Source organism: Phaseolus vulgaris, chromosome 4 (genome assembly GCF_000499845.2).
Source record: "Phaseolus vulgaris cultivar G19833 chromosome 4, P. vulgaris v2.0, whole genome shotgun sequence".
In the NCBI taxonomy this organism is placed as follows: Eukaryota; Viridiplantae; Streptophyta; class Magnoliopsida; order Fabales; family Fabaceae; genus Phaseolus; species Phaseolus vulgaris.
This window is the reverse complement of record NC_023756.2, coordinates 18,973,208-18,983,147: the sequence shown is the minus strand read 5'-3', so window position 1 is coordinate 18,983,147 and position 9,940 is coordinate 18,973,208.

The following is a 9,940-nucleotide window of genomic DNA, read 5'->3' as shown; positions in this document are numbered from 1 at the left end:
TAGAAATCAACACTTTGGAGCACCAACAAAAATAGTCACTCATAAATAAGTAAAACGTAAACAACCATGACTACAAAAAGAGAACTTCCAACTCAGAGTGTCAAATGTTTTATGAATATCAACTTTGTAAGTCACATTACCTCCTCTAACCTTTGTAGAAATAATGTTAATAACTTTAGAAGCAATACCAATACAATCATGAATTTGTCTATCCTACACAAACCCATATTGATTAGGAGAAATGATTCTAGCAGCCATAATTGCAAGCCTATCCGCAAGTATTTTTGGAAATAATCTTAAATTTGAAATTAGCAACAACAATCGGGTTGTAAACTTTAATGGATTCAGCACCTTGAATCTTAGAAATAAGAGATACCATATCACTTTTTATTTCAGGAAGAACCCAGTTTTGTTTAAAAAAACTTTTGAACAGTTTTGCAAACATTTGTCTCAATAATTTCCCAAGAATGATAGAAAACACCACCAAAACCAACAGGACGAGGAGAACTATTACCATTAAGATTAAAAACAACATTCTTAATTTCCAAATAATCAGGGCATTTAAACAACATCATATTCTTCTTAGAGGAAACCAACTCAGGAATATAAGTACCAATAAAATCTTCCATATTACATGTATCCTAATCATTAGAAACAGACTCAGCGTAAAGATTTATATAAAAATCCAAAATATGATCCTCAATGAATTGAGAATCCTCAATAACCTCATTATCAATCCATAGACGACGAATCACACTAAAATTTTGTGTTGCAGAGTCTCCTCTTAACCACAACATGGAAAAAGCAGTATTTCTATCCTCATCTTTAAACCAGAGCATTTTGGCCCTTTCTTTCCAAAACAAATATTCACAGTGAAGAGCATGATCAAGCTCCTCCTTAGCAATCTTTTCTTGACAGAGAAGTCCATCAATATCAGACAAATTAGAAGTCTCTAAGTTGAATACCAAGGAGGAGACTCTTCTTAAGAAGCACTGCATTGCGAACATTACCAAAAGAAATTTTATTCCAGGCTCGGAGCTCAATTTTCAACCTTTTTAACTTATGTTACAAAATAAACATAGGACAACCAACAACCGCATTAACCCAAGAATCATGAATAAGCTTCATACATGATATATCCTTAAGCCACATAGAAAAGAAACAAAAATTGTCAACCTTCCTTAAACAACTACTAGCAAGACTATCAAGAATCGGGAAGTGGTCAGAACAATTTTTAACAAAAACTTGATAAGTACAAGAATCTCATTCATTCAGGCACACTCCATTACATAAAGCCCTATCCAATTTTCTATCAAGTTTGTGTAACGCTCTCCTCCCATTACACCAAGTATAACAAGGTCTAGTAAAAGACATACAAGTAAGATCATTGGTATTAATCCAATCAAGGAATTCATTACAAGAAACTTGTGATCATTGGTATATATCACACAAGTCAATCTTTACACACAAACAATGTCATATTCTGTCAAATGTTCTTTGTGTCCCTAAAGGGGGCAACTCTAAGCTAGTTTGCACGACCTCCACCTAATTTTGTTGATTGCTTTAACATATTAGTGGCGAAGTTTGGCACATAGTTCGCAACAAGTCAACCATATCATCTAACATTCATTGTTTTGATCAACATCTAACAAAAGAAGGGTGAACTACTTAGGTTGTTCATGGAAAAGTTTGGGAAGGTGGTTTTGAATATTAGGAACCGAAACCCCAAAGTGATCATACATCATATGGTCACAACTCTCAAGTTTGGGACCCTTTGCAAACAACTTATGCAAAAAGTGAAGCTAAGATCTTAACGAGCTACAAACACAATCTGCCAAGTTTATGCATCTATATGAATTAAGGGATTTTAGTAACAAAGTCCATGTGAAAACTACGACAAAGAAGTAATAATGCAAGAAGGATCAATTAGGGTTGCACAACCTACTAATTCCTACACAGAAAAAAGGTTTCCACACCCCTAACACGAACACAAGCATGACAGGTAGGTACCACCGTAGTTTTGGTCACAACACCAAAGAGTGGGTCGTGCTAAAAGATAAAGTATAATAGTTTATTCAAGCGAGACACCTACAAAAGTTCATAAGAAAGGAGCCAAGACATATGGAAGAGAGTACCACCCCAATAGGAGAGAAGATTATGATAATCGATAAGAAGTGAGACACGATGATCGAGAATAACGACAATTTGATGCCTATATATTTAAGAACACAGTTGTACCCGGTATCTTTTTCATAAACACATTTTATTCTCGATTTCAGCTATTCTTTTTTATTAATATTTTTTTCAATAGCTTCATAATATCAAAACGAGTGTAGAAAGCATATAACAATCATTTGAACAATATATAGAATGGAAAATCCAAGTTTGAAAACTTCCCTGTTAAATTGGGCATCGTCATCTATCATATGCATGACTTTATTATCGTTTTGCACCTTGATGATGCTTTCATCGCCTGTCAAGTGTACCACTTAATAACAATACATTGAGTTCTTTTGTAGATACTAACTACTGTCTTCCTACTCTTTCACAGTATGATCAACTTATATTATTTCCAATTTAGTATTGTACTCGTTCTTGTCATTGTTTGTTACTTTGGGTAACATTATCTTAATTCTTTCATGGACAACATCTGGTGTCCATTTATTGTATAGTTAAGCACATGCACCCATTCCATCGTTTGTCACCTGTATCATTTAATGAATAGTTTCCAAAAAAAAAACACTTATAGTATTTGTTGTCATAAAAACTCTTAAATGCTCATTCTGATGGGTGGAAGATCGTGTAGTATCTTTACATTTCTAACCAAAGAATTTTTACGGGCCTCCTACATGAGTGTGAAGCCAGTAAATAAAGATTATAGATAAATAAACACATTGTTCAAAATTATAGTTTTTGGAAATAGAATGACAAGTAGGGGTTTTTTTTCCTGTACAAGTGAAATGTCCAAATATTGCATGTTTTGGCATAAAAAATGAAGGTTCATGCATGAACTTCATCCAAATAATGAAAAATTTAATTAAAATGCCCTAACATTGTGTAGAACTCTAATAAATGCATGTTTATTAAATATATGCCCTAACTTGTGGGTCATGCACTCATTGGAGTACATGGAATGAAGGAGGTTGATGGAGATTCAATATAGTAATACCTGTGGGTGCCACCTTCAACAACACTGCAGAAAAATAAATGTTTGACGCTGCAAAAGGCCAAATGCTGGTGGTGGAATATGAGAATGGAAGGTGGTGGGTGTTATATGCAATAAAGCCACGAAAATTGTGCTACTTGTGGAAAATTAGTTGCATTAATGCAACTCAACCACCACTGTGTTGAAGTGACAATTGTGCCAGAATAATAAATACCACTGTGATGTCATAATTAATCTAAAGTGGGTGAAATGAATGTTGTCATAAAAAGTGCTTCAAATAAATGCTATAGATATGTCACATTGTAGAGTGAACCACCGTCATTTGAATGGTTCTTTCTTAGATAAAGAAAAAACCATTGCTAAACCACGATACTGCATGTTTTGAAATATCAAAACAATATTCAGTAACACTTTAGCTTTGTTGGATGACGTATATTTTCCCGCTCTTGCACAAACCAACATGAAGTATCTTAATTCTTTGTATTTTCCTCTCTTTGAACTTCTTGTTCTAATTTTCTGATGGCATATTCTCGTTAGAAATTTTTAACAACACCTGCACTATCAAATGACATGCCAACCGTAAGAACTATTTCACTAACATCATTAACATCAGAACCTGTGTTATCAATTTTTTGCGAAGGTTGACCGTCTTCAAACAAGGAAATGTCATCAAGAGAAATATTATCCATGTCTATCCAAAGCTGCATTATATACAAATTTCATATCGCAAATTAACACATGTTATTTGTTAAGAAATATGTCCAATTTTTTATCAAAACTAGGGTTCTTTTTGTGACTTTGGAACTAAAATATGTAATAAGGTCCCACAATATTTGGTGCGAAAAATTACACATTTAAGAGGTTTAACACAACTCATATGCAACCATACTTGATATTGTCATGACATTTTACAAATTATTTATAAACAAACACATTGTTCAAAATTATAGTTTTTGGAAATAGAATGAAAAGTAGGGGTTTTTTTTTCCTGTACAAGTGAAATGTCCAAATATTGCATGTTTTGGCGTAAAAAATGAAGGTTCATGCATGAACTTCATCCAAATAATTAAAACTTTAATTAAAATGCCCTAACATTATGTAGAACTCTAATAAATGCATGTGTATTAAATATATGCCCTAACTTGTGGGTCATGCACTCATTGGAGTACATGGAATGAAGGAGGTTGATGGAGATTCAATATAGTAATACCTGTGGGTGCCACCTTCAACAACACTACAGAATAATAAATGTTTGACGCTACAAAAGTCCAAATGCTGGTGGTGGAAGATAAGAATGGAAGGTGGAGCGTGGTATATGCAATAAAACCACGAAAATTGTACTACTTGTGGGAAATGAGTTGCATTAATGCAACTAAACCACCACTGTTTTGAAGTGACAATTGCTCCAGAATAATAAATACCACTGTGATGTTATAATTAATCTAAAGTGGTTGAACTGAATGTTGTCATAAAAAGTGTTTCAAATAAATGTTGTCATAAAAAGTGCTTCAAATAAATGCTATAGATATGTTAAATTGAAGATTGAACCACCATCGATTGGATTGTTCTTTCTTAGATAAAGAAGAAACCATTGTTAAACCACTATACTGCATGTTTTGAAACATCAAAACATTATTCAGTAACACTTTAGCTTTGTTGGATGACGTATATTTTGTTACTCTTGCACAAACCAACTTGAAGTATCTTAATTCTTTGTTTTTTCCTCTCTTTGAACTTCTTGTTCTAATTCCAAATCCTTTTCTGATGGCATATTCTCAGTAGAAATTTTTAACAACATTTGCACTATCAAATGGCATGCCAACGGTAAGAACTATTTCACTAACATCATTAACATCAGGACCTATATTATCAATTTCTTGCGAAGGTTAACCGTCTTTAAACAAGGAAATGTCATCAAGAGAAATATTATTCATGTCTCTCCAAAGCTACATTATATACAAATTTCATATCGCAAATTAACACATGTTATTTGTTAAGAAATATGTCCAATTTTTTATCAAAACTAGGGTTCTTTTTGTGACTTTGGAACTAAAATATGTAATAAGGTCCCACAATATTTGGTGCGAAAAATTACACATTTAAGAGGTTTAACACAACTCATATGCAACCATACTTGATATTGTCATGACATTTTACAGATTATTTATAAACAAACACATTGTTCAAAATTATAGTTTTTGGAAATAGAATAACAAGTAGGATTTTGTTTTCCTGTACATGTGAAATGTCCAGATATTGCATGTTTTGGCTTAAAAATTGAAGGTTCATGCATGAACTTCATCTAAATAATGAAAACTTTAATTAAAATGCTCTAACATTGTGTAGAACTCTAATAAATGCATGTGTATTAAATATATGCCCTAACTTGTGGGTCATGCACTCATTGGAGTACATGGAATGAATGAGGTGGATGGAGATTCAATATATTAATACATGTGGGTGCCACCTTCAACAACACTGCAGAAAAATAAATGGTTGACGCTGCAAAAGGCCAAATGTTGGTGGTGGAAGATGAGAATGGAAGGTGGTAGGTGTTATATGCAATAAAGCCACGAAAATTGAGGTACTTGTGGAAAATGAGTTGCATTAATGCAACTCAACCACCACTGTGCTGAAGTGACAATTATGCCAGAATAATAAATACCACTGTAATGTCATAATTAATCTAATGTAGTTGAAATGAATGTTGTCATAAAAAGAAATTCAAATAAATGTTGTCATAAAAAGTGCTTCAAATAAATGTTATAGATATGTCAATTTGTAGAGTAAACCACCGTCGGTTGGATTGTTCTTTCTTAGTTAAAGAAGAAATCATTGCTAAACCACTATACTGCATGTTTTAAAACATTAAAACACTATTCAGTAACACTTTAGCTTTGTTGGATGACGTATATTTTCCCGCTCTTGCACAAACCAACATGAAGTATCTTAATTTTTTGTCTTTTTTTCTCTTTGAACTTCTTGTTCTAATTCCAAATCCTTTTCTGATGGCATATTCTCTGTAGAAATTTTTAACAACATCTGCATTATCAAATGACATGCCTCCGGTAAGAACTATTTCACTAACATCATTAACATCAGAACCTATGTTATGAATTTCTTGCGAAGGTTGACCGTCTTCAAACAAGGAAATGTTATCAAGAGAAATATTATTCATGTTTATCCAAAGCTACATTATATACAAATTTCATATCGCAAATTAACACATGTTATTTGTTAAGAAATATGTCCAATTTTTTATCAAAACTAGGGTTCTTTTTGTGACTTTGGAACTAAAATATGTAATAAGGTCCCACAATATTTGGTGCGAAAAATTACACATTTAAGAGGTTTAACACAACTCATATGCAACCATACTTGATATTGTCATGACATTTTACAGATTATTTATAAACAAACACATTGTTCAAAATTATAGTTTTTGGAAATAGAATAACAAGTAGGATTTTGTTTTCCTGTACATGTGAAATGTCCAGATATTGCATGTTTTGGCTTAAAAATTGAAGGTTCATGCATGAACTTCATCCAAATAATGAAAACTTTAATTAAAATGCTCTAACATTGTGTAGAACTCTAATAAATGCATGTGTATTAAATATATGCCCTAACTTGTGGGTCATGCACTCATTGGAGTACATGGAATGAATGAGGTGGATGGAGATTCAATATATTAATACATGTGGGTGCCACCTTCAACAACACTGCAGAAAAATAAATGGTTGACGCTGCAAAAGGCCAAATGTTGGTGGTGGAAGATGAGAATGGAAGGTGGTGGGTGTTATATGCAATAAAGCCACGAAAATTGTGGTACTTGTGGGAAATGAGTTGCATTAAGGTAACTCAACTACCACTGTGCTGACGTGACAATTGTGCCAAAATAATAAACACCACTGTAATGTCATAATTAATCTAAAGTGGTTGAAATGAATGTTGTCATAAAAAGAAATTCAAATAAATGTTGTCATAAAAAGTGTTTCAAATAAATGCTATAGATATATCAAATTGAAGAGTGAACCACCGTCGTTTGGATGGTTCTTTCTTAGACAAAGAAGAAACCATTGTTAAACCACTATATTGCATGTTTTGAAACATCAAAACATTATTCAGTCATATTTTAGCTTTGTTGGGTTCAATATCACTCTCAATGGAGCAATGGGAAAACCTTGACATTGACACCAGTGACCTTGCAAACTTCATGCGTCGTTGTAACACCAACACAAGCTTCATTCCAGGTCCAGCTGGTAATGTGCAAGCAGTTATCGTTAATCGCAACTTCAAAGAAGCAGTCAACACTCAAGAATTTTTAAACAATATAGCTTACGAAAATCATAGGCATGATTTTGATTCCAACCCATGGAATTGGGCACAACATTTTTTTCACTTTCATGGTAATATTTATGACAATCATTTTCAGTTTAACAGTTATTGGTGTGCAAAAATTAATTTTGTTTTTATTTTAAGTACAAATTGATGGACATGATTGTGAGCAGATATCTTCTTTGGCTAACATTAAGCAACATTTTGTTTTTCCCTTGCTTACTTGTGTTGTGAAAGAATGCCAACCAAATGGTTTAGGAGACATGTTAATATCTATTAAGGTAATATATGACTTATGTACTCTTTCGATCCTTTAACTTTATGCAACACAAAAATGACTATTATACACATCTTTGTTACAAGATCCAACTGGAACAGTTAGAGCAAGTATGCAGGCAAAGGTGTTAAAAGATCCGAAATTTGAATCACAAATTGCAGTAGGATCAGTCTTAGTGCTAAATAATGTATTTATCTTCCATAAAACTTTTTTTCAAATAAGTCCATATCATATTTCATGAAAGCATTAATATTGTTGTAGGTAGCCATATTTAGTCCGAATCAAAGAGCATTCTACCTTAATATAATCGTAAACAACATTGTTAAGGTATGTGGCTTTCATTATAACTATAGTACAAACAAGTGTGCCTTGGGGTATGTCTTGCTCTTCGAGTGCGTCTTACTCAGGTGAATATGTTACTTTTTTCTTCTCCCTCATCTTGGTCTTCGGGTACGTCTTGCTCTTGGGGTATGTCTTGCTCTTCGAGTGCGTCTTGTTGTTCGGGTACATGTTGCTCTTCGGGTAAGCCTTGCTCATCAGGTAGGCCTTGCTCTTCGGGTAAGCCTTGTCCTTCAGGTATGCCTTGCTCATCGGGTTCGTCTTTATCATCAACGTAAAACGTCTGCAGATGTTCGTCATCATCTACAAAAGGACTATCACGCACATAAGATTTTGCACGTGCACTTAAAAATTCTTGTAACTCTTTCAACTCCTTATCCAAATTGCTGATGACAACCTGTTGTTCCTTTGCTTGGCGAAGCATATCAACTATTTTCACCTTCATTTTACCATAGTCCTTTTTTTTACATGTCAGTTGTAAATTCACGTCGAACTACCTCAAATGCTTGTACAATGAATTCTTTTTGCAACTCTTTGTTGGACGCAGATAACTCCGCAATAACTTGTTCAGACAGACAACAAATACCAACATAAATGAAAAAAAAAAAACTAAGTATTGTACATTAAATAAAAAAATTTAATGTATTCTACACACCACATTCTGTTGTAGTCCAGATGCAATTTCAATGTCACCCAGCCTAACATTCATCCAATGTGTGATACGAGGATATCTATTTCAAATCCTCAGCATTTGCCGCTTGTAAGAGAACAAATGTTCAAGAGCTCATATCTACACAATTCATGTCAAATTAATGTCAGTAACCAGAAAATGTATGGGAATTATTACACATACGAAGTAAACATTTTAAATTACCTGCATCAAGTACACACAACCACGAACATGGATATATGTAGCATAGTTTTCCTCCTCATACACATTGAAGCTAAACACAAACTCTGAACTAAAAAGTCATAAACTAAACCTCCCCAATTGAACCTACCAAATTCACCCAGATCATCCACAACCCTAAACAACCCACCAAGAACTAAACCCATTCTACTTGGAAATAAAAACTCTGACATTCCTAACAAGATGTACAGCCTGCAAAAGTCATCTATGGAACATTCGTTGTGACGTTTAACAATTTCATCATAAATCATTTTCACAGATACATGACTACTTTTGAAAAAACTCCTACTCTTACAATTGTTTTTTGTTTTTTTAAGTCAAATTTGTCTCCAACAACTCTAAGACCTATACCTAAACAAACATCTAACAAACTAAATGGGACAACTCTAGAGCTAACTACAAAACCATGACTTCTCTCCACTCACCTAGTACATAACTCCCTTAAAAGGCAGCGACTCAATTTCAGGTTCCCATCCAACATAATTAGCCAACCAAAGGGGGTTGACTCAATAATAAACTTTTCTTCAGCACTTAAGGTTTTGTTCAAACTTCCCAAAAATTTAGGCCTGCAATAATGCCTAATGATCTGCATTTATAAAAACATGTACACTTTACTAAGAATGTGATGTCATCGTATGCCTAAGAAAATAAAGCATATTCGAAATCAAAACCTTATCATTCACAAAAGATTTTGCATGACTACTTTCTTGAGTTGCCATTATATCCTACAAAACATAAAAAATCAACAATGAATATGTTATTCAAAACCAAACAACAATGAAAGAACATCAATCTTTAAAAAATCAAACAATTCATAGTTAATGTATTTTGTAAATGTGCTTCTGCAATAAACTGACTTTGGGTCAACACAAGGAACATAAGAAGGACAAAAACCTTACATTATTCCCCA